The 22,369-nt window shown below is 45.5% G+C and overlaps 1 long non-coding RNA gene across 4 annotated transcripts; it reads left to right on the forward strand.

Moving 5' to 3' along the window:
• Positions 1-230: 230 nt before the first annotated feature.
• LOC117199673 (uncharacterized) lies at positions 231-15,922 on the forward strand. Of its 4 annotated transcripts, XR_004480995.2 has the most exons (4): positions 3,862-6,530; positions 8,213-8,359; positions 9,487-9,646; positions 11,057-15,922. It is a non-coding gene; the product is annotated as an uncharacterized LOC117199673 (long non-coding RNA). The 4 variants fall into 4 exon arrangements; XR_007475826.1 differs by lacking the exon at positions 3,862-6,530 and adding an exon at positions 231-504 and having other exon boundaries at positions 9,487-15,922; XR_007475827.1 differs by lacking the exon at positions 3,862-6,530 and adding an exon at positions 231-493 and having other exon boundaries at positions 9,487-15,922.
• The last annotated feature ends 6,447 nt before the right edge of the window (positions 15,923-22,369 follow it).

Below are 22,369 nucleotides of genomic sequence, written 5' to 3' on the forward strand. Positions count from 1 at the left end.
GGAAGTGGGGGGGGGGGATGGAAGACCCCCAGGGACAGGGCTCCCACCTGCACAGCCAGTCAGGAAGCTACACGGCCTTCCCAGGAGGGTCTGGGCCATTGGGCCGCTACCACTTTCTGGCCCGAGTCCCCGTGATAGAGCTGGCAGGGATGTTACTGCTTACAAAAGAGGGTGGATCCAGGTGAAGCAAGAGCTGGGACCTGCCTGAAGGGCTGAGAGCGGCCCTGAGCCCTGCCTGGCTGACGAGGAGCTCTCATTTTCTAGAAATCTCTGCCTCTCCCGAGACATTTGCATCGCGAGCGTTCACAGGACCCAGGGCCCTCGGTATTTCCTGGTTCTCCTTGTCTGGAGGCAGCCGGCGTGGAGTGACCTTCCAGGCTATTCCGTGAAACTCAGCCAGCTCTGTGAGGCCTCAGGAGGGCAGCCAGCCCAGGCCGCCGCAGCCCTTCTTGGGAAATTGCTTGTCCGAGTCCATCTCGTCCACCACGGGCAGGTATTTATCAGGTGGGTGTTGGCAGGGAGGATCCAGCTGGCTAAAGAGTCAGTCATAGGATTACAACACTGGGAGGTGCTTGAGAAATCATCGTCCACTTTGCTCCAGCCCAGAGAGGGCGAGAGATCAGGAAACACGCGGACAGCTCGTGTCCTGCCTGCTGACAGAGACCAAGAGAAAGCAGAGCCCAGAGAGGCAGAGCTGGTCTCCTGAGAGCTCAGCCAGTAAGGGGTTGCACTCAGCTCTCCCCGACTTCAAAGCTGGTTCCAGAAGCCGGCACCCCCTTCCAGCTGGCTTTACCAAGGGGCTCGTTTTGGTGCCATCCCCCTGAGCTCACGTGGAACCCTCAGTGAAAGCCTTTTTAGCTAAAAGCCCAACCACGTAATCCCACCTGGCATTTGAACCAACTTCCACTGGGCGACGCACATGGGAAACCAGCCATCGGGTAGCATGGCCAATGGATCCAGTCAAGACGGGAGAACACATTATAGTCGTTAAAAATCATTAGGATGGTTGGGCTCTGAGGTCAGATCGGCAAGATAAACACACTTGGAGGAACTAGTTCTGCCTTTTCTTGCGGCCGCTCTCACTCATCCAGGCCGGGCACCCAGACAGACAGACTCCCTCCCCCAAGAACCTGCCGCAGGACTCTGGGCAGTGCCCTGCTCTGCTGCAGTGCTAAGCAACTTCTTGAAAAGCAATGTCAGGGACTCGGTTACTTTCCCGTGGTCTTTTGCAAATGGGCAGGATAAAAAGACACCCCACCCCCAAAGAAATGTCCTTTGATCAGTCTCCTCCGAGAAGTCCTCGAGCCCACCTGTGCCACCCTTTACATGCAGAGGCAGAAAGAGGGATGCAGTTCTGCACGGGACAGATCACTCTGGGTTGTATCTGCTCGTCCGCTATCCCCACAAGAGACCAGCAGGCACTAAAGGGCAGGGACCACCTCTTAGTACCAAGGCTGCTGCCATTGGCTCCATGCACCAGGCATTTTACATGCATTAGCTTTAATCCTCACCGACAACCCTACAAGGGAAATATTATTATCCTGATTATCCCAATGAGGAAACTGAGGGCTACAGAGTTAAAATGACTCACTGGAGGTCACGGTTAGTAAATGGCAGGGACCTATCCGACCCGACTTTGCCCTTTCCCGCAGCCCCAAGCTCCCTCCCTCCTCTTTTCGGCATCCCAGGAAGCAGCACAAGACCTCACACATAGTAGGTGTTGGTCACCTGTTTGCAGAATAAGTGAATGAGTGAGAAACGAATAAAATAAATTTGAAAACTTCAATTACTTAATTTGCATCTTCCAAGATGAGTACATCAGTGCGGCTGTGAGGAAGAAAACAGACTGTTGATTAAATAGTCTCCTGGATTTTTGAACTCAGTGAAAACAATCTCTAAATAATTTTGTGACTTTTGGCCTCTTCTTAGCACAACAAAAACATTTTAATTAAAGCTTATTCCTAAGCCAACTTTTCTTTCTTAAGAGATGGGGAGCATTTAATGTTCGCTGAGCATCTACTATGGATACGTACACCACTGTCAGCACACTCGCTCTTCCCAGCAAATGGGTATTGTTACCAGGTTCCAGAGGAGGAGACAGAGGTTCAGAGTGGTTACGTGACTTGCCTGGGGACACACAGCTGGGTGAAGACAGGAAGGTCCAAGACCTGGACTGTGTGAGTCCACACACTGCCTCTAAACACCTTTCAGCCGCAACCACGCTTCCTCTCTTAACACGGCGATCTGCAAGGCAGCCTCTTTCCAGAGTCATCCTTCGTCCAACAGGCCTTCTGAATACGTGCTCCTAGGGAATCAGAGAAGCAGAGACACCCAAAACAAATGAATAAAGAGAAAGAACCCAAAAGTCGAAAAAGAAGCTGCTTGTTTCCAGCACTCATTAACGTTTAGTGTCATTTAAAAAAACAAACAAACAAACAAAAAACAAGGGCTTCCTTGGTGGCGCAGTGGTTGAGAGTCCGCCTGCCGATGCAGGGGACGCGGGTTCGTGCCCCGGTCTGGGAAGATCCCACATGCCGCGGAGCGGCTGGGCCCGTGAGCCATGGCCGCTGAGCCTGGGTGTCCGGAGCCTCTGCTCCGCAACGGGAGAGGCCACAACAGTGAGAGGCCCGCGTACCAAGATTGTCTCTTGTGGTTTGAGTGTTGAATGTGGAATGGCAGGTGTGGGATGGAGAGGAGACCTCAACCTTCTCAGTATTAGGGCCGCAATGTCCAGCCTTGTCTCTCCCAGCAAATGAGTCTCCCCAAGGAAATGTTTCCAGTGCCGGGAGGGGCTCCAGTCGGTCAGTTCTGGCAGAAGGGGCTGTGCACAGGGGCGCAACCCTCCCACACGCCCCCATCCAGGGGATCCCTACCCCACTCCTGCCCCCAGCCCGGCAGCCAGCCCGGGGACCCGTCAGGGGCATCCTTGGCAAGCGGCCATCCCAGCAGCAGCTGGAACCTGACTACTCTCCACGTGGGCAGTAAGAGTCACGGAGCAGTGGATCCCTCACCCTGGAACCAGGCAGAAAATGCCCTGTGTCTCGTCACCTTCCCACCCTGGCTGCCAGGACCCGGCCCAGTCTTGGAGATGCTGAATAGGCCGTTTGTGGTGAGATCAAAGGGCCACCTGCGGGAAGCGCCCCACTGCCTGGAACAGGCCCAGGCCGTGTCCTGCCCCAGCACCCGCCTCCCACCTGCCAGACCCAGGATCCTCCAAACAGCCCACCTTGGCCAGGCATCACTCTGCCCCCGCCTCCTCCTGACGGTTCCTTTTCTAACGACACCTAATCACCCTCCCCAAGCGCCAGGCTCTCGCAGGCCTCCCTGCCTCACGTGTGCTGTTCTGTTTGCTCCCCTTCCTTGCTTTCTGCAGCCAGAGGGCTCAGGCAGCAAGTTAGGCAGAGTTCCTTCTCCGGTTCCTCAGGGGGGTTCAGGGCTCGCAGAGGGCAGAGCGAGCTCCATCACTGCCTCCTGGTTCCCCGCCAGGCTGCCCTGGGTGAGGAGCTCCCCGGGGGTCTTCATTGGCCACAGGGCTGCATGGAGACCTGGAGGTCCCGGCACAGGCCTTGTGCGGTTGCATCAGACTCTAGCGGGCTGAACGGGAAGGCAGAGGACACCTCCACCTCGTTCTCAGAGAGAGAGACTCAGTAAAGAATGGATGAATGCGCACCGCTCAGAGACACGTCTGGAAACAAGCTTCGATGGACCATTTAACAGCGAACCCCACGTAGACCCACCCTGCTGCAACCCTGTCTTAACCACATCGTATCTCACTAGGACCATTGCCCACTGGACAGCTTCTGCTCTTGTGCCTCCAGTAAGTCCATGCCAAAACCACTGTCATCTTTCGAAAAGGCCAATCTGATCACGTGACACATCCCTACCAGAAACAAGCGCTTGGCCCTCGCCAGTGCTTTGAAGGCACAGACAGACTCTCCACCCCAGCACACAAGCCTTGAAGCTGGGCTCCCAGGCTCCCAACTTTTGGACATGGAGGCATTTGTCTTTTCCTACCCTTTTACCATTTTCTTCTTCCTCAGTTTACCCCAGGGTCCCCCCAAGATGTCACTGAGCCTCTGGCACAGGGAGAAGGTCATTTTTACCAGAGTCCCCAGCTCTTACTGGCAATACCCTCACTCGAGTGTAAGCTCCGTGGGGCAGGACTTTGTCTTGTCCACTATGCTGGGCACACACACAGCTGTTTAATGCGCACATGTGCGTGAACGGCCCTCCACCTTGTCGACCGTCTCTGTAGAGGCGACCCTGGGAGATGCGAGATGGCTTTAGCGCTCTTGATCAGCTCCTGGTCTGTCTGGTTCTTTCCCCTGTGATCTCCTGGGGGCAGAGAGCATGATCCCTTCACCTGCCCCGCCCCCAGCCCAGAGCTGTGCTCCCTGGGCTTGTATTTTGAACAAATGAAGGAGTAGCAGCTACTGTGTCAGAGGAGCCCACAGGCCCAACATGCCATTCCTGTGCACTGCCCAGAACCCCCAACCGCGGGGGCCAGTCTGAGACCTGGGGACCTGCCGCTCTGCCCCATTTGATTTTCCATTGGTCCTGCCCCAGCCCTCCTGTCCCACCTTTTCTGAAAGCGAAAATCTCAACTGAGTTGAAAGTGAATTGTGGCCAGCTGGGTCGTGAAGGGATGGAGACCCACTCTCCTACTAGGAAGAATGTGTGTTTGCCTTTTGGCAGAGAGGATATTCCGACTGGTCATTTTTTGCTCCGCCCCAGCTCTGGACGGAACTCCAGCCCCAGGCCCCACCCTGCAAGACAGAGAAGAATGGTTTTAGGGGTGAGACGTCACCTTTCAAATCCCTTCTCAAAGGCCACCTGCTCCTGGAGGTCCTTCTGGGTCCCCTGGGGAAAACCGCTGAGGGCTCTGGGCTCCCCCAGGGCATCACTTCCTCCTGCCCCGTCATGTGTGACCCTGTGCTTGTACAGTCTGATGGCCCTGTACCCACGAGTGTTCCTTCAGGAGGGGATTATGAGCTCTTCCTTTTTATGTCCACCTGTTCCTTTAACCAGCCAGGCTTTTATTCTCTGCCCCGTCCTGGGCTAGGCACTGGGCACACAGAGTTGAGTTAAATGTGTGCCCTCCAGCGGCTGACGATCTAGTGGGGGTCGGACGATCACCCCTCACCACGCAGCATGATCAGAGCTCTAAGGGTGCCAGCACCGGGCTGTGACAGCAGAGAAAGCCCCTGACCAGCCCAGAAGGACACGCAGGTTGGGAAATAATTCTTAGAGGAAGTTGACATCTGAGTGGGGTTTTCGAGGATGGATAAGAGTCTGTGGAGCCGTAAAGAAGGGAAAGTGGTGTTCAGTCTGGCTGACTACAGCAGCCCTGGACAGCCCCATCACGTGAAGGGGCCCATAAAGCACGCTAAGACATTTCTTCTTTTTCTTGTTTACCTTTCCAAGGTACCAAAGAAGGGTTAAGCCAATGTGTGAGACACAGAAGGTGTTGAGAAAGCAGATGTGTGCTGTCCATTCAGTTGGATTTCTCCCTGCTGCCTCCTAACCCCCATGAGATTAGAAGCTTCTGGATGCCAAGGTCCAGACACTTGTGTGTATTGGTGTGCATCCCCAGAGCGATGAACACAGTCATGACACTTCACAGACACTCACTCAATATTTGCCTTGACCAACAATTGCACGATGCATTGGGTTTGGCCAAGCACCCATGACATTGGGTAATTTTACCTGCCCCACGCTTGCCAACGTGCTAGGCATTCTGTATGTGCTACTCACCTGATGTCATTGGTCACCAGTAACAACACAACAAGATTGATATGCCACCTCTATTTTGCAGGTGAAGAAACTGAGGGTCAGGGGGCAACTGGCAGGTCTATCTGACTGTGTGACTCTAAACTTCCACATCGGTTCCCATTTCACAGGTTAGACAAACTGAGCTCACCTCCCTTGCCTAGGTCGAGAACTGAATTCAGAAAAAAAGCCCCGAAGCATGACTTGTTTGACTTGGCAGAGTGTCCAGCTCAAGAGAGTTGGGTACGCACGCATTTCATCACTTGCGACCCTTTCATGGCGAATCCTCCGGGGACCCAGCAGCTGACCAGCTCCAGCCGTTCGGGCTTGCTGAGGCCAAGCGGGCTCTGTCAGCCTCTGTCTGCCAAGGTCCTGGCCACCAGGGAGGGCCTGGCACCCTCTTGCCCACCCCCTGTGCAGCCCTGACTTGGGGAAGACAACCTCCCAGCAAACTGCCTGAAGCCCAAGAGGTGAGATTAAAGGCATCCAAGTAGGTCCCCACCTCACCTGGATCTACGAGGCCACAGGGCTGAGACTTGCCCTTGTCACAGTCCTGTCACCTATGCCTCAGTTTCCACACCAATGGAAGGAAAAAACCACACGGACCTTCCTGGACGTTGGGAGGATGAAGGGAAATAGCAACATCGACCAGCCCAGCTGCATCAGAGACTCCTGAGGGCACCTTAAAATGCAGGTTCCAAGGCCGGTCCTGCCATCTGATCCTGGGGCCCAGGGAGCTGTATATCTAATGGACTCTGCAGGTGATTCTGGTGGGAAGCCAGGTGGGGGATGCAGTGAGATCATCTCATCAACAGTGAGACTGTCTCACTGTAGGAGACCCCGACACCCCCAACACCCACAGGGCCCGGGAAATGTCGTTAGTCCCTCCAACTCCAGCCAGCCTTAAGCCTCTCTCTGATGGTATCACCTGTCTAGGGACCAGGGCATCACCCCTCCCTCCCCTCCCCTCCCCACTATCCCATCCGTTTTTTCTCCGACAAGAACCTCGGAACCTCTCACTCCATTCCCCTTTCCTCCATCCCTGTAGTGGCCACTGAGACCAAACCCTATTCACTCCTCACTCCTCCCGGCCTCCAGCCTCCCCCAGTCCATTCATCCTGCCATATTCCTCCACCCCATTCATGGCCCTGCTCCCATCACCCCTTTCAGTGGACGCTAACATCCTGTAAAATCAGACTCTTTCACCAGCAAGGAATTGAGTCAGACTTCCCAACTCACCTGTCCCTCCTGGGCTACCACCACCCAGGGCTCCCATCAAACCCACACTCCTGTTCTTCTCCCCTGAACCCCCTACTTCCAACCTGCATGCTTTCTCCTCTCCAGCCTCACTCCTCCTCCTGGACCTCTACCCGCTGCCACCAGCTCCACCAGTCCCAGTTCTAGCCCCCCATCAAGGCCATCTCAAAGGTCACACCCTCTACAGAACTGTCCCTGGGTCGCTTACAAGCACTGGGCGCCAGCGCTGCCCCTGCCCCGTCACCGGCCACACTCGGTCCCTGTGTTCCCCTTCCTCTCCCCATCTGCCTTCCAGCATCCTCCTCTGGGCCCGGGAAGCTGCTCTGCAAACTAATAGCCCTGGGTCCCCAGCTCCCTCCCTCACCCCCACCTCCCTGGGTCTCCCTCCTTCCCTCCCCCCCCACCTCCAGCCCAGGGCACTGGGCACTGCAGCTGGGCACTGCAGTATCTCTTAGAATCTCCCTTCTCCCTGCTCTCCCCTTTGCAGATGGGAATTCTCCCCAGATGACCCAGTTCGAGGGTGCCATTTCCCGCCAGGGCCTGACCAGTACACATCCTGTACCAAAAACAGCCACGTTCAAATGGCCGCGTCAATTGGGCTCTCCAAAACCACCTGCTTCCTCGGGTAGATCATGCCATTTCTCCATCCAGCTCCTGGGGCACTGCTATCTCCCTTTCTAAATCCCCAGGATGTCCAGGGGCGAGCTCAGCTTCTGGGGAGGAGGGAAGCTCCCTCGTCTGGAAACAGGAAGGCAGGACTGGCCCTGAGCTGTCGGAACATTGGAGCCCATGCCCTTGAGAGAACAGGGATGTATGAGTTTCCCAATTAATTCTGACTTCTAGAGGATGCTTCTGCAGACCCCTGAGTGGGAGAAAGGATGGGGGGAATGGAAGAGTGGGAAGGAGGAGGTAAAAAGTCCCTGATATTTCACCAGACTCCCATGGGCAAACAGACACCTGAGGGGCTGGATTGCGTGCACCCCACCCACTCAGCATCTCGGGGAGAGAATGGGTGAATAAATGACTTGAAATTCCTACCAACTCAATGCTCACAGGTATATGATCTAATAATAATCAGATTCTAGAAAGACTCCAAGTTCGATTCTACTCTGATCCTTGGAATGGCCCAGAAGAAATTTGACAGGAGCATGTCATAACCACCCAAATCTCCTTCTTGGTTTCCCAGCCACCGTGCACCCTGAAGACTCTTGCTCCAAACTCAAACCCCACGAAGATCAAAAGATCCCTGAATTCAGGCTCCAAAGAGACACAGACGTTATTGCAACATCCTGACCCATCTCGGACATGAATTCCATTAAAGTTCCATGAAAGAGTAAGTACATGTTTGAATTAATACCAATGTTTGTTGGGGTTTAACGAACATCCACACCAATATATATCTCCGAGCTTTATCTACATGTCCCTTACAGAGTTATTAAAACCCCAAAATATAATTTTAATCATCAGCAGGATTGTAATGAACACACAATCATGAGTCCCGTTCAATCGGACTCCTCAGATTCAGGAAGTAATTACTCATTCATGACACTTAATTTGAAGTGTTACCACAGATTTGTATCTCCTGAAGCCACAAGAAGTTAGATCATAGTATTTCTCGTTAGAACTTAGAGAGCAAGCTCGCTTCAGAGGGAGGATGGAGACCGGGTCCAAGAGAGGCGGGAAGACATAGGAACAGCTGGGAACCAGTTGGGTGGCATCCAAAGACGGAAGATGAGTGTGGTCCCCGGAGAGAGAACACCTCCCTGCTCCCGCCAGCACATCGGCTTTCTGCAGCGTGGCCTGGCACGGGCCTCCCATGCCTGGGAGTCCCCAGGGTTGAACCCTACCAGGGATGGAAAGCTCATTACCACAGAAAGAAAGGTACCCCGTGTAACCTTGGAAAGTCACTTCTTCTCACCCCACCCCGGCAATCAGAGACTAGCCTCTTAATTTAAATATGCCATCTCCATCCACAGGAACAAGACTATTTTAAATAGGTGTCAGTCCACCAAATCTTTTCTACCTGCACAAAAATCACCCCCTTACTGAGTGCTTAGGGCCAAGGTCCAGCGGGGCACCTTGCCTGCTTCTGGGCAGTGGGTCTCACCTGGGGATGATTTTTAGCCCCCAGCACGTTTGGCTGAGCCAGGACATTTCGGGTTATTACAACTCAAGGTTACCACTGGTACCTACTGGGAAAAAGGCAGCAATACTGACATTCTACAAGCAACATTGTAGAATGTTGTTTGTAGACAGCAATACAACATTGGGACGGCAATACAATATTCTACAAGGCACAGGACAACCCCGTGTCCCCCAACAGACTCATCCAGAATATCAATCGTGTTGAGGTGGATAAAACTTGTTCTAGATCTAGATCTGGCCCCAACTCATTAGAGAATAAAACAGGAATGGCAGATAGTGTTCACGTGTGGTCTAATTTGATCCTTACCTCGTTAGTATCCCCATCCTACAGATGAGGAAACTGAGGCCCCTGATGGTTAAATAACTTGTCTGCAGTCGCACAGAAAGTGGCAGAGCTGAGTTGATCCATGATCCATCTGCCTCCCAAGATCTTCGTAAGACACAACACCTCATCCCAGGGAGCAAGTTGCTGAAGGTATGTCAGAGACCAAGGCCTTCTCTCAGAGGTAGAACTTCCAGACTGGTGCGTACTTCCAATTCATGCAAATCCAAGCAGGTTTCACTATACACAGAAAACTCATGTCACTGTGAGTCAAAAATTCCCTTGAAATTTGCCATGTTGAACCCTCTTGCAATGGAAACTGGTTTTCCCCCTAGTTTTGACCCCCAAACAGGACAAACCCTGTGTTCAGCCAGCTTTCACTGTTTAGAAATTTACACTGAACATCCATGGAAAGGCCATCTCCTGGAAGCTCTCAGGAAGTGGACAAACCTTGTGAATTCAAATAGGTGAATTCAGCTATGGGCACAAAAAAATTCCATATTCTTTCTCTTTGAGTGTTGATCCAAAATCAGGTGACTTGGGGAATACATTTGTCTTATATTCGTCACAGTATTGAAGAGACCCTAGAAAAAAAAATGAACACACTCATTAAGAACTGATTACCATTTTCATTCATTGAAAGATATCCTCCAACAGACCCACAGGGTCACGCAGGAATGGAAGGGGGCTTTGATGTGCTTAGTTGCGCTCATACGTATTGCAGGAGGGGACGCCGAGACACACGAAGGATTCACTCCAGGGGCTCTTTGGAGCGTGCCACAACAGACCCCCAACTCCCAGGACAGTGCTTTTTTGCATTCTGGAGCAAGGCTACTCTCATCTGAATACACCTTAATGTATGCTTATCGGAATCTGTTGTGGCCCAAAGCACTAAATATAACGGCCAGTTAGTGTCTCCAGTTGAAGGGAAAGAGGGGAGATGGAGGCAAGTGTTGAGCAGGCCCCTTTTCACAGTAAGTTCAAGGATATCTCATAGAAAAATGATGCTAAAAAGGGCCTCAGAGGGCATCCAGTCAGACTCCCACCCACTTACCCTGCAGGTGGAAAGACTGAGATCAAGAACCGTAAAGCTCCTTGAGCAGATACGTTGTCATGGTCAAATACCAGGTGCCCTCAAAACTAGAACTGACCGCCTTCTAACCACCCTCCTGATTAAGGAAATATTCATGAAGATAGACACAAAGGAGACAATAGAGAGAGAAAGGGAAGAACAGAATCGATACACAGAAAACCAGATCAGTGCAGTGGAGTATTGGCTGGAGAAATCCTGCCACCACCCAGGATAAAGGACCGATAGCCAGCATGATGAGCAAATTGATGATATAAGGCAAGAAAACTCTACCGTAGTGACACAACATCTACAAAACAGGAAGTCCAGAGAGTCCAGGTCAGACAGGCAGTCAGCACTGACTTAAGGATTAACAGAAAAACAATTTCCCTGAGATGAAGAAAATCTCTCTTTGTGTTGAGGTTTCATGTTTTAAGTACTAGACAAAATTAAGGTGCCTAATGCCTTAGTGATTTATTTTTCTTAATCTAAAGGATGAAAAGAAAAAATTCCACACTAGGGTAAAAAAATGATTCAGCATCAGACCTTTCCTCCACATTCCCAAAAGACAGAACCCAGTGGAGCCTTCTCCATGGAACAGGAGAAACAGTGACCCAATAATCTATCCCTGCGAAGAAGCTGCTCATTGATGAAGCTAAGAAAAGGAATTTTCAAAAGACAAGGACTTTGAAAGTATACCCTTCACTTGCCCTTGAGGAATTAAACAGTGACCTTCAAAGAAGTTCTCTAGACAAGTAAAAACTCTATCAAAATACACAAAAACCAAAAAGAGTATTGATGTTAAAGATATATAATATACATTTAACCTCGCTAATAAACAAGGAAATGTAAGTTAAAATAAATGAGGCATCATGTTTGCCTATTGATATGTTAATTATTTGTTTGATTTAAGTTCATAGTTGCTTATCTGACATTCCTGAAGTCAGATGTGTCTGTAAACTTAGAAATTTTCAGATTCTAGAAAGGAATGTTAGTGCACATGGGGAACGTTGGCAACCATCCCACTAGGGTCTGAATGTTGGTGTCACACAGAGCACCCTAGTCCCCTCCTCCATGTGAGGACACAGTGAGAAGTCTGCATCTGGTAAGATGGCCTTCACCCAACCCTGCTGGCACCCTGATCTCAGACTTCCAGGCTCCAGAACTGTAAAAATAAACATTTGTTGTTTTTAGGTCACCCAGTCTGTGCTATTTGTTATAGCAGCCCAAATGGACTAAAACACCCCCCTCACCCTGAAATATGTGAAGTAGCACACCCAAATCCAACACTGAGATAGTTCTAAGGCAAAACATGAATATTCACACTACATGAGATAAAATAGAGGCAATAAATATCTCCATGTCAACTGAGGTCAGATTCATCCACCAAATAAATGATGAAACAATTTTCATTTTCAGAAAATTTTGGATCTCAGAATTACAGATAAAGACTTGAAACCTGTAAATAATACCTAGGTTTGATAAGGTAGCTGGAAAAAGATGCTTTCTTGCTTCATGAATGGAAGTTTATATTCATAAAACCTTTTCTGGATTTTAATTTGGAATGTTTCAAAGCCTAAAATATTAAGTAAATGTTCTTTGTTCTAGAAATCTGCTGCTAGATATTGATCCTAAGGAAATCATCAGAAATGGGTAGAAAGTCTCCACTTTAGGAAGTTCAACCTAGAATTGTTCAAGGTGTCAAAAACAGAGATGGTTAGATAAATCATGGCACATCTTAAAAAGGAAAACTTGATAGGCATTAAAAATGACATGATGCAAGAATGTTCAATTATGTAGAAAGCTGATGACAGAATAATAAGTGAAAAAAATTACAAATCAATTTATTCTGTATAATGCCATTTTATTAAAAAAAAGAAAAGAAAGATTGGACTTTCCTGGTGGCACAGTGGTTAAGAATCCTCCTGCCAATGCAGGGGACACAGGTTCAATCCCTGGTCTGGGAAGATCCCACACGCTGTGGAGCAACTAAACCCGTGCGCCACAACTACTGAGCCCACACACCACAACTACTGAAGCCTGCGTGCCTAGAGCCAGCGTTCCGCAGCAAGAGAAACCACCTCAATGAGAAGACCACACACCGCATTGAAGAGTAGCCCCTGCTCACCGCAACTGGAGAAAGTCCATGCAGCAACGAATACCCAAAGCAGCCAAAAAAAAAAAAGACAGAGAGAAATATATGCAGAATGTGAGTACATACACAGAAAAGAAAGACTGGAAAGGTATATAACCAAAGATTGAAGATAGTGGTCATCTCTGGATAGTGTGAGTTTTTTTAATGATTGTGTTCTTCTTTTTGCGAATCTCTACCTTCTAAAGTTTCTATAATTAACATGCTAATTTTTATAATATAAAAATAATTATGAAAAATAAACAAAATGCCTTTTTTTTGTACAAAAATGAAGTGATCTGATTAAGAAAATATAGGACTACATTGGCAACATGCCAAACACAGACAAGATATACAATGTGTGCTCGTACAAGGGAGGGAATTAATATAGTCTGGATGGTAGATTTATTTAATATTAGCATTGGAGAGGAAACTACCAAAGCTCCATTTACAGCTGGGAAACTGAGGCCTAGAAAGGAGGAGGAAGGTGGGACTTGACCTGAGGCAGCCTGAGTCTAGAAACTCCTACAATGACCCATACCTGACTGTGTTTTTTGTGACTTCTCCTCCTAAGTTCTATCTTCGAGAAATTGGCTGAGCTCAGGTGTGAGTACCAGGACTGTTCAAATGGTAAAATTCACCATAAAGTGGAAAAATTGATAAGAAAACATGAGGGTTCATTGTCTAGTTTCCTTTTGCTGCCCAAATTACACATGCAAATATAGACTTTGGAATTTCATCTGAGCTGAGGAGATGTTGTCGTCTTTCCCTAAAGGACAAGGAAAAGATCACCTTTGAAGAAACCAGACAGGGGCCCCATAGCCAAGAGGACAGAAATCTCCATCACAGTTTCTGCAAATCTAGTTCCTTCCACATGACATAAAAGGTAGACTTGACTTCAGTGCAACATTGAAACCCAAAACTTTGTCACTGAGGCATAAAAGATATTAATTTTGGTAGAAAAAGATATTTATTCTTCATCACTGGTTCAACAAAGGGCTGTTTTCTCAGGTTAAAAATATATGTCCTCTCCTCCTCAATCATGTGATTCATGCTAGTGATAAATTACCATCCCTCATATACTGTCCTTTGATTACTCATGATCACCCCTGCTTCCAGGATGGAGAATCAACCCCATTAGCTCCTGCCTCAGTGAATGACTGGGCACAGGACAGATTCCTCTATGTTCTTATAAAATATTCCACACAAAAGAAATCATTCTAGGGACTTCCCTGGCAGTCCCGTGGTTAAGACTCCATGCCTCCAATGAAAGGGGTGCAAGTTTGATCCCTGGTTGGGGAACTAAGATCTTACGTGCCACCCAGCCAAAAAATTTTTTTTTAAAAAATTAATTAATTAATTTAATTTAATTAATAATCATGAGATTCCTTGAAAAAAAGAAAAGAAATCATTCTAAATCTTGCCACTCCCACCACACATCCCCTTATAGCTCTAAGGAGAAGTGGAAAGGGAATTGTCGGCAGATTTGTGGAGACTTTGAGACTGTCCTTCAGTTTGCAGAGGCAAAAACAATGTCTTTCCAGACACACAAAAGTGGAAAGAATTCATCACCAGCAGACCTGCACTAGAAGAACTGTTAGAAGTTCTTTGCACAGAAGGAAAATGATACTAAGTGAAAACCTGGATTTACACAAAAGAATGAAGAGCGCCAGAAGTGGTAACTCCATGCGTGACTCTAAAGGTGATTTTCTTGTTATTCAAAACTCTTTGAAAGATAACCAACTATTTGGTTGACCAAAAAGTTCGTTCATGTTTTTCCATAAGATGTTACAGAAAAACCCTAATGAACTTTTTGGCCAACCCAATACTTGAAGGAAAGGTAAAAGCAATGTACTGTGGGGTTGGTTTATAGCACATGTAGAAATAAAACATGTGACAATAGCACAAGGTCAAGAGAGAGGAAATAGAAGTGTACTGTTATAAGGTTCTTATACTATACATTAAATTAAAGATGCATATTAAAAACCCTAAAGAAACCACTAAAATAACTCAAGAAAAAAGTAGGCTAACAAACCAATCAATGAGATAAAATAGAATCATAATAAAAATATTCAACACAAAGGAAGGCAGAAGAGGGGGAGAAGTTCACAGAACAGATGAGACAAACAGGAAACCAATAGGAAGATGGTAGATTTAAACCATAGCAATAATAGCTTCAAAATTAATGATCTAAGCATGACAATTAAAAGGCAGATTTTGTCAGATTGGATTAAAAATAAACAAAACAAGACCCAACACTATGCTACCTACAAAAAAACTCACTTTAAATATAAAAACCCTAACACCAAACAAAAGAAAGTGGGTGTGGCTACATTAATATCAGACAAAGTAGATTTCAGAGCAAAGAATAACAAAAAGATAACAAAGGGCATTTCATAGTGAAAAGGGTTAATTCATCAAAAAGACATTCCATTCCTAAATGTTTATACAGTTAGTAACAAAACCTCAAATTATGTGGAGCAAAACTGTTAGAACTGCATGGAAAGAAAGACAGATTCACAAATTTAGTTGAAGTTTTCAATATCCCCTTTTCCATCATTGACTGAACAAGCAGACAGAAAATCATTAATAGTACTTGAGCACTATCAACCAACTTGACCTAATTGACATTTGTAGAGCACTTCACCCAACAGCAGTGGAATACATATTCTTTTCAAGTGCTCATGAAATAGTCCCCAAAATAGAGCATATTCTGGACCACAAAACAAGTCTCAATAATTCAAGTCATACAAAGTATGTTCACTGACCACTAAGGAATTAAATTGAACATCAATAACACAAAGATATCTAGAGAATCTACAAGAATTTTGGAACTAAATAACTCATGGGTCAAAGGAGAAATCAGAAGGAAAATTAGAAAGTAGTTTGAACTAAATGAAAACGAAAATAATCAAAATTTATAGAATGTTGCTAATGTATCATGGTAAAATGCATAGCTTTAAATGCTATATTAGAAAAGATGAAAGAAAGGTCTCAAATCAGTGATTGCTTCCACCTTAAAAAGCTAGCTAGGGCTTCCCTGGTGCCGCAGTGGTTGAGAGCCTGCCTGCCTATGCAGGGGACACGGGTTCGTGCCCCGGTCCGGGAAGATCCCACATGCTGCGGAGCGGCTGGGCCCGTGAGCCATGGCCGCTGAGCCTGTGCTCCACAACAGGAGAGGCCACAACAGTGAGAGGCCCACATACCGCAAAAACAAAAACAAAAAAAAGCTAGCTAAAGAAGAATAAGCCCCAAATTAAGCAGACAAAAAGGAAATAAAATAATCAGAAGGGAAATCAAAGAAATAGAAACCAATAAAAATCAATAGAAAAAAATCAATAAAACCAAAACTGGTTCTTTGGCAAGATCAATAAAATTGATGAAACTCTAGCCAGACTAATTAGGGAAAATAGAGAGAAGAACCAAATTGCCAATATCATAAATAAGAGAGGTGACATCACTATAAATTCTACAGATACTAAAAGGATAATCAGGGAACATTATTAAAAATTTTATGCCAAAAACTCAACAATTTAGATGAAATGGACAAACTACCAACACTCACAGCAGGAAAATAAATAACCCAAACAGCACTTTAATTATTAAAGACATTGAAATTTTAGTTAAAAACTTTCACAAAAGAAAAGATCAGGCCAGATGGCTTCACTGGTGAATCCTACTCAAACATTGCAGGAGATAATATCAAACTCTTCCAGAAAATAAAAGGAGGAACATTTCTAAGTGCATTCTATAAAGCCAGCACAACCCTGATATGAAAACAAGATTAAGATACTAAAGAAAACTATAGTGCAATAGCCCACATGAAAATAAATACAAAAATTATTTTTTTTAATTTTTACATATGTAAAAGTACACCATGACCAAGTGGGTTTTCTCCTGGCAATACAAGGTTGGTTTAATTTTTGAATATCAATCAATGTAATTCATCATATTAACAGACCAAAAAATGAAAAACCATATGATCATCAAGCAATATATAAAAGCATCTGGCCAAATCAAGCATCCAGTTTTTAGCAAACTAGCAATAAAAGGAAACTTCCTCAGTGTAATAAGGAGCGTCTTCCAAAAACATATGCTAGCATCAGATTTAATGGTGAAAGACTGACTTCTTTCATCCTAAGATCAGGAACAAGTCATAGAACTTCACTCTCACCACTTCTATTCACCACTGTACTGGAAGTTCTAAGCAGTGCAGAAAGACAAGAAAAAGAAATGAAAGGAATCCAGATGAAAAAGAAGATGTAAAATTATTTTTATTCACAGGCATAATAGTCTACATAGGAAATTCTATGTAATATACAAAAAAAGTGACTAGAACAAATAAGTGAGTATAGCAAGGTTGCTAGATAAAAGAATGATATTTAAAAAAATTATATTTCTATATACTGGCAACAATCAGATTGAAATGAAAAAAATAATTACAGTAGCAATAAAAAATAAGAAACACTGGTGGATACGTCTAATGAAAGATGTACAAGGCCTGAGCACAGAAAACTACAAAATATCACTGAGAAAAATTAAGGTCTAAATGAATGAAGAGATTTATTGTAATCACGAACCAAAAGATTCACTCTTATTAAGATGTCCGTTCTCCTCTAATTGATCTATAGGTTCAATGCAATTCCCAACTAAAATCCCAGCAAGCTTTCTTACAGAAATTGACAAACTGACTCTAAAATTCTTATGGAAGTGTAAAGGGCCTAGAATGGAAAAAAAAAAAAAACTTTTAAAAAGAAGAATATAATTGGAAGATTAACACTACCTGACTTCAAGATTTTTGAAGCTGCTGTAATAAAGACAGTGTGGTATTGGTGTCAAGATAGGCAAATAAATCATATTCTAGGAGTAAACCCACATAATTGAAATTGATTTTCAACAAAGATGTAAAGGTAATTCAGTGGAGGAAAGGTAGTCTTTTCAATAAGTGGTGCTAGAACAATCAAAGAATCATATGCAAAGAAAAAAGAACTTTAATGCATATACCATATACAAAAATTAACTAAAAACAAATGATAAACCCAAATGTAAAACATTAAACTATAAAACTCTTAGAAGAAAATTTTTGTAATCTTCAATGAGGCAATGATTTCTTAGCTACAACACCAAAAGCACAATTGTTAAAGGAAAAAAAACATAATTGACCTCAGCAAAATTAAGAACCTGTGCTCTTCAAAAGACATTGATAAGAAACTGAAAAGGCAAGACACAGAATGTGAGAAAATATCTGCAAATGGTATATCTGATAAAGAACCATTACCAGAATATATAAAGAACTTTGAAATCTCAATAATAAAAAACTAATTTTAAAATTGTCAAAATATATAAAGATATATAAAGAACTCTAAAATCTCAATAATAAAAAAAAACTAATTTTAAAATAGGCAAAAATCTGCATAATTTACCAAAAAAAAAAAGGACGGCAAATAAGTATATGAAAAGATGCTCAACATAATTAGCCATTCGGGAAATGGAAGTTAAAAGCACAATGAACTACCGACATCTTAAGATGTCTAAAATTAAAAAGACTGACCACACCAAGTGTTGGTGAGCAACTGAAACCTGTACATTGCTGGTGGGAATGTAAAGTGGTACAATCACTTTGGAAAACAGTCTGGCAGTTTCTAAAAATCCAGCCATTCTTATGACCCAGCCATTCTACTCCCAGGTATTTACCCAGGAAAAATAGAGAGAGAGAGAGGTTGGTACAGGGTCTCGTACATGATTGTTCATAGCAACTTTATTTGTATTAACACAAAACTGGAAACAATCCAAATGTCCATTAACAGGTGAAGGGATAAATAAATCATGGTACAGCCACACAACAGAATACTACTTGGCAATAAAAAGGAAGGAACTATTGCTACTTGTAGCCACATTGATGAATCTCAAAGTAACTACGCTGAGTGAAAGAATCTGGTGTGGAAGAGCACAAACTGTGCGCTTCCATTTAAATAAAACTAGAAAACGCAAGCGAATCTCTAGGGACGGAAAGCAGATTGGTGATTGCCCAAGGACGGGGCAGGGAGAGGTGAAGTGGGGAGGGGCAGGAGGGAGGGTTTACAGAGGAGCATGGAGAAACGTTTGGAGGTGATGGATCTGTTCGCCACCTGGATTGTGGTGACATGGGTGTATATGTATGTCAAAACTTATCAGACTGTACACTCTAAACCTGTGTGGTTTATCATTTGTCAACTAAACCTCAATAAAGCTGTCAAACATTATGATGGACTGTGCTTCCTGGACCCACAACCCTGGTCCTTTCACCTGAATTACTCACCTGGGTCTTACACTAGTGGGAAATTCCTGATAAATGAATGTGTCCGTGTTTCTGCCAGTTACTCTACATTACAGGTTGAAAAGAGATCTTCATCACAGTCAAGCATCCTGGCAGCCGGCTCTGACATTTCACCTTGAGGTCCTGGACTTATATTCCAACCATCTCCCCAAGCAGCTCTAGGAGTTGCTTCAGAACCTGGGACTCAGACACAGTTGTAGCTCCAGGCTCACATCCAGCATCTGCACTGCAGTGCTCTCTGCTCACAAAGAACAGTGCCCCTCCCTCCAACCAGGGTCAGACTTGCAGCCCTGTCAACAGTTAAGACAGCTGTGTGCAAAGTTCATACAAAAACAGGCATGCACATTCACACATTTGTCCCAGGGAGAGGCCCTCCAATTCTCTCCCTTCAAGACTTCCTTTGGGCTTTGTTGCAATAACCATGCTTATTTACTTTTTTTGTTCATGCATAAGACCTAAGGCAATATCTGGTGTATGTTTGGGGTTTTTTTCCAACCTGCAGCAGATTTCAGGTTGGGGTTTTTTTCCAACCTGCAGTAGATTTCAGGTTGGGGAAGGAGAGATAATGAAAGAAAAAAAAAAATGTTGGCCATCTAGAAAGGTGACAGCATCACTGAGCTAGAAAGGACTTTAAGATGATGATCTGGGCCAATTCACTCATTTTACAAGTGAGGAACCCAGAACCCAGGGACTAGACGGGATCTCCCTAAGGTCACCCAGTAAGTTAGTGACCAAGATGGAATATAAATCCCAAATCTTTCAACTCTCCCCTCAGGCTCTCGCCTTTATGCTGCAGTTTGAGAAAGAGACAGAATAACCAGGAAAAGCAAACGGAAAAACCTGAAAAAGGACAGAGAAGTCTGGACGTATTTAGTGTCAGTGAAAAACAACAGTCCTACATGGAAGGCACCAGAGTGTTCCAGTGCGATATCAGCTGATGTCCCAACGGCAACCAGGAATTCCATAGACAAAGCTAAGTCAAATTGCATTGCCTCTGCCTGAGAGGAAATTACTTCCCATTTAAAGTGGTTAAAACAAAAGGTGGCCAGTGCCTAAATGGCCGAGGCTATCAGCTGAGCACCACTTCCAAAGTGCTTCATCAGAAAACGAGTGTTGGAGCACATACTTCCTACGTGTATATTTATCTATAAATTAAACACAGGTATTTTTGATTGAGATGAATACAAATAACAGTCCTAGTATTTTCTCCTTGTCTTCAATGACAAGTGCCTCAATGTACCCTTTCCCCTCTGAAAACCACCCACATAGAACATTCCATCAAACTGAACAGAGTCCCCGCCTGGGGTCTGGAGACCTGGAGCCTATTGCAGCCTTGTGACACCCCATCTCATCCAATTCTTCCCTCCATCGTGCAGACCTGGAAGCTGAAATGCAGCGAGATGAAATCAGACTTGCCGAAGGTCCCACTGTTAAGAACTCTAGGAGGCAAAATTTGGACTTGGACCCAGATCTGACACCAGAGCTGTGTTTGTTTTGGGGGCCACAGGTTCATCCCAGGAGAGCCCCCGAGGCATGTAAGCAGGCAGCACTCAGTGAAAATGGAAGTTGATCTCCAAGGTTCCAAGGTAGAACAACCAGCTCCTAGAATGTCATGGCAAAAACATTAGCGTCTAAACAACAAGATCCTACTGTATAGCACAGGGAACTATGTTCAATATCCTGTGATAAACCATAATGGAAAAGAATACGAAAAAGAATGTATACCTATGTATAACTGAGTCACTTTGTTCTACAGCAGTAATTAACACAACATTGTAATTCAACTATACTTTAATTAAAAAAAAATTTTTTTAAACATTAGTGTCTACAGCTTAGTTGGGGAGACAGACGGCACTCCAAATACATAAGCATTTAAAATTTGCCGTATGCTATGGGAGGGAGATGCATGTAATGTGAGAGGAAGGATAGGAGGAACATTTGAATTGAGAAGCCAAGGAGGTAGCGGTGTCTTCTTTGCGTGCTTTGTGGATTTCACAAGGTGATGCCTCGGATGGATGTCGGGGGGAGGGAGGAAGGTTCACGGCACCCCTCCCCCACTGGCATTCTCTAACAGGGTTAAAATTCTCAACTTACTCCAAATCAAGATGCCAGCTTCACGCAGCAGTCTGTAAAGGGGCTAACAGCCAATTTATGTTATTAGGAATTCTGCTGTGAACTTACCCAATTTGCCACCACTGTATGCATATTTAATGTTTCCTGTTAGGAATCAGCTGTGTTACTGTTCTGTCCCCGTCATTTCAAGCTCCCCTCTTCCCTGCCTTCTTTTTATGAACGTGGCGCACCGATTAATATTCTGGCAGTTCGTATGATCGTTCTCAATCCATGTGAATAACCACCTCCTATATTATCACTTGTTAGTCTCTGAAGTTTTTAGCCTACATTGGAATGTTCTTTCCAGCAGGGCCCAGGGCTAGGCCTGGAGCTGCTGCTTAGTAAATTAGTAAAATGCATTCTCTCTACCCCTGGAGAGTGCCCATTCCCCAAGCCCAAGCTGTGGCCCCTTCCCCAAGGATGGAGAGAGAGACAGGAGGGAAACAGACACAGAGAGAGACAGAGACAGAGCAAACAGAGGGACCAGAGCCACCAGAGACAGAGACAGAAAGAGAGACAGGGGGCAATAGAGACAGAGAAACAGAAACAGAGAGGAAAGCTCCCCTGCCATTTGAGGCATTCAGAACCCTCTAGATAGCAAATTGTTTTCATAATGCACTTGGAAGAGGTATGATATCAGAGTTCAGGTAAGGTGCCCCAGCAATGCTTACAAACTGCCTAACAGGGACATAAAGTTTTATTTATGAATCAGCATCGGAAGGAAGAAGGAAGGAAGGAAGGAAGGAAGGGAGGGAGGAGAGGAGAAAGGGAGGCATAGGAAAAAGCCCAGAGGGTCCAGGGGGCAGGACTGGTTATAGCTGTATCCCCAGGGCCTGGTGCATTGCTACGGAGCTCCAGAAAGATCTGGAACAGACACCCAGAAGCCACAATCAGGCCAGGATAACAGATGATAAAAAGAGTACCCACCTTTTACTGAGCATCTATTCTATACCAAGTACTTGTGTAGGTACTTCAGATTCATTGACTGCTGACTCCTAGCAAGGGTGCTTTGAAGTAAAGATTGATTACTCCATTTTATACGCAGGAAAGGAAGCCCAGAGTGGTGAAGTGACTTTCCCACACCTCATAGCTAACTAATAACAGAGCCAGGGCTGAAACCCAGTTCCCTCCCCTGCCCTGACTGTCTGGAAGGATTCTTGTGTGGACCAGGTGACTGGAGACGCAGCGTTGGAGGAGGGAGCCAGAGGTGCAGCCTCAGCACTTCACTGACCGAATCAGCAGGATCCT

Source organism: Orcinus orca, chromosome 2, assembly GCF_937001465.1.
Source record: "Orcinus orca chromosome 2, mOrcOrc1.1, whole genome shotgun sequence".
In the NCBI taxonomy this organism is placed as follows: domain Eukaryota; kingdom Metazoa; phylum Chordata; class Mammalia; order Artiodactyla; family Delphinidae; genus Orcinus; species Orcinus orca.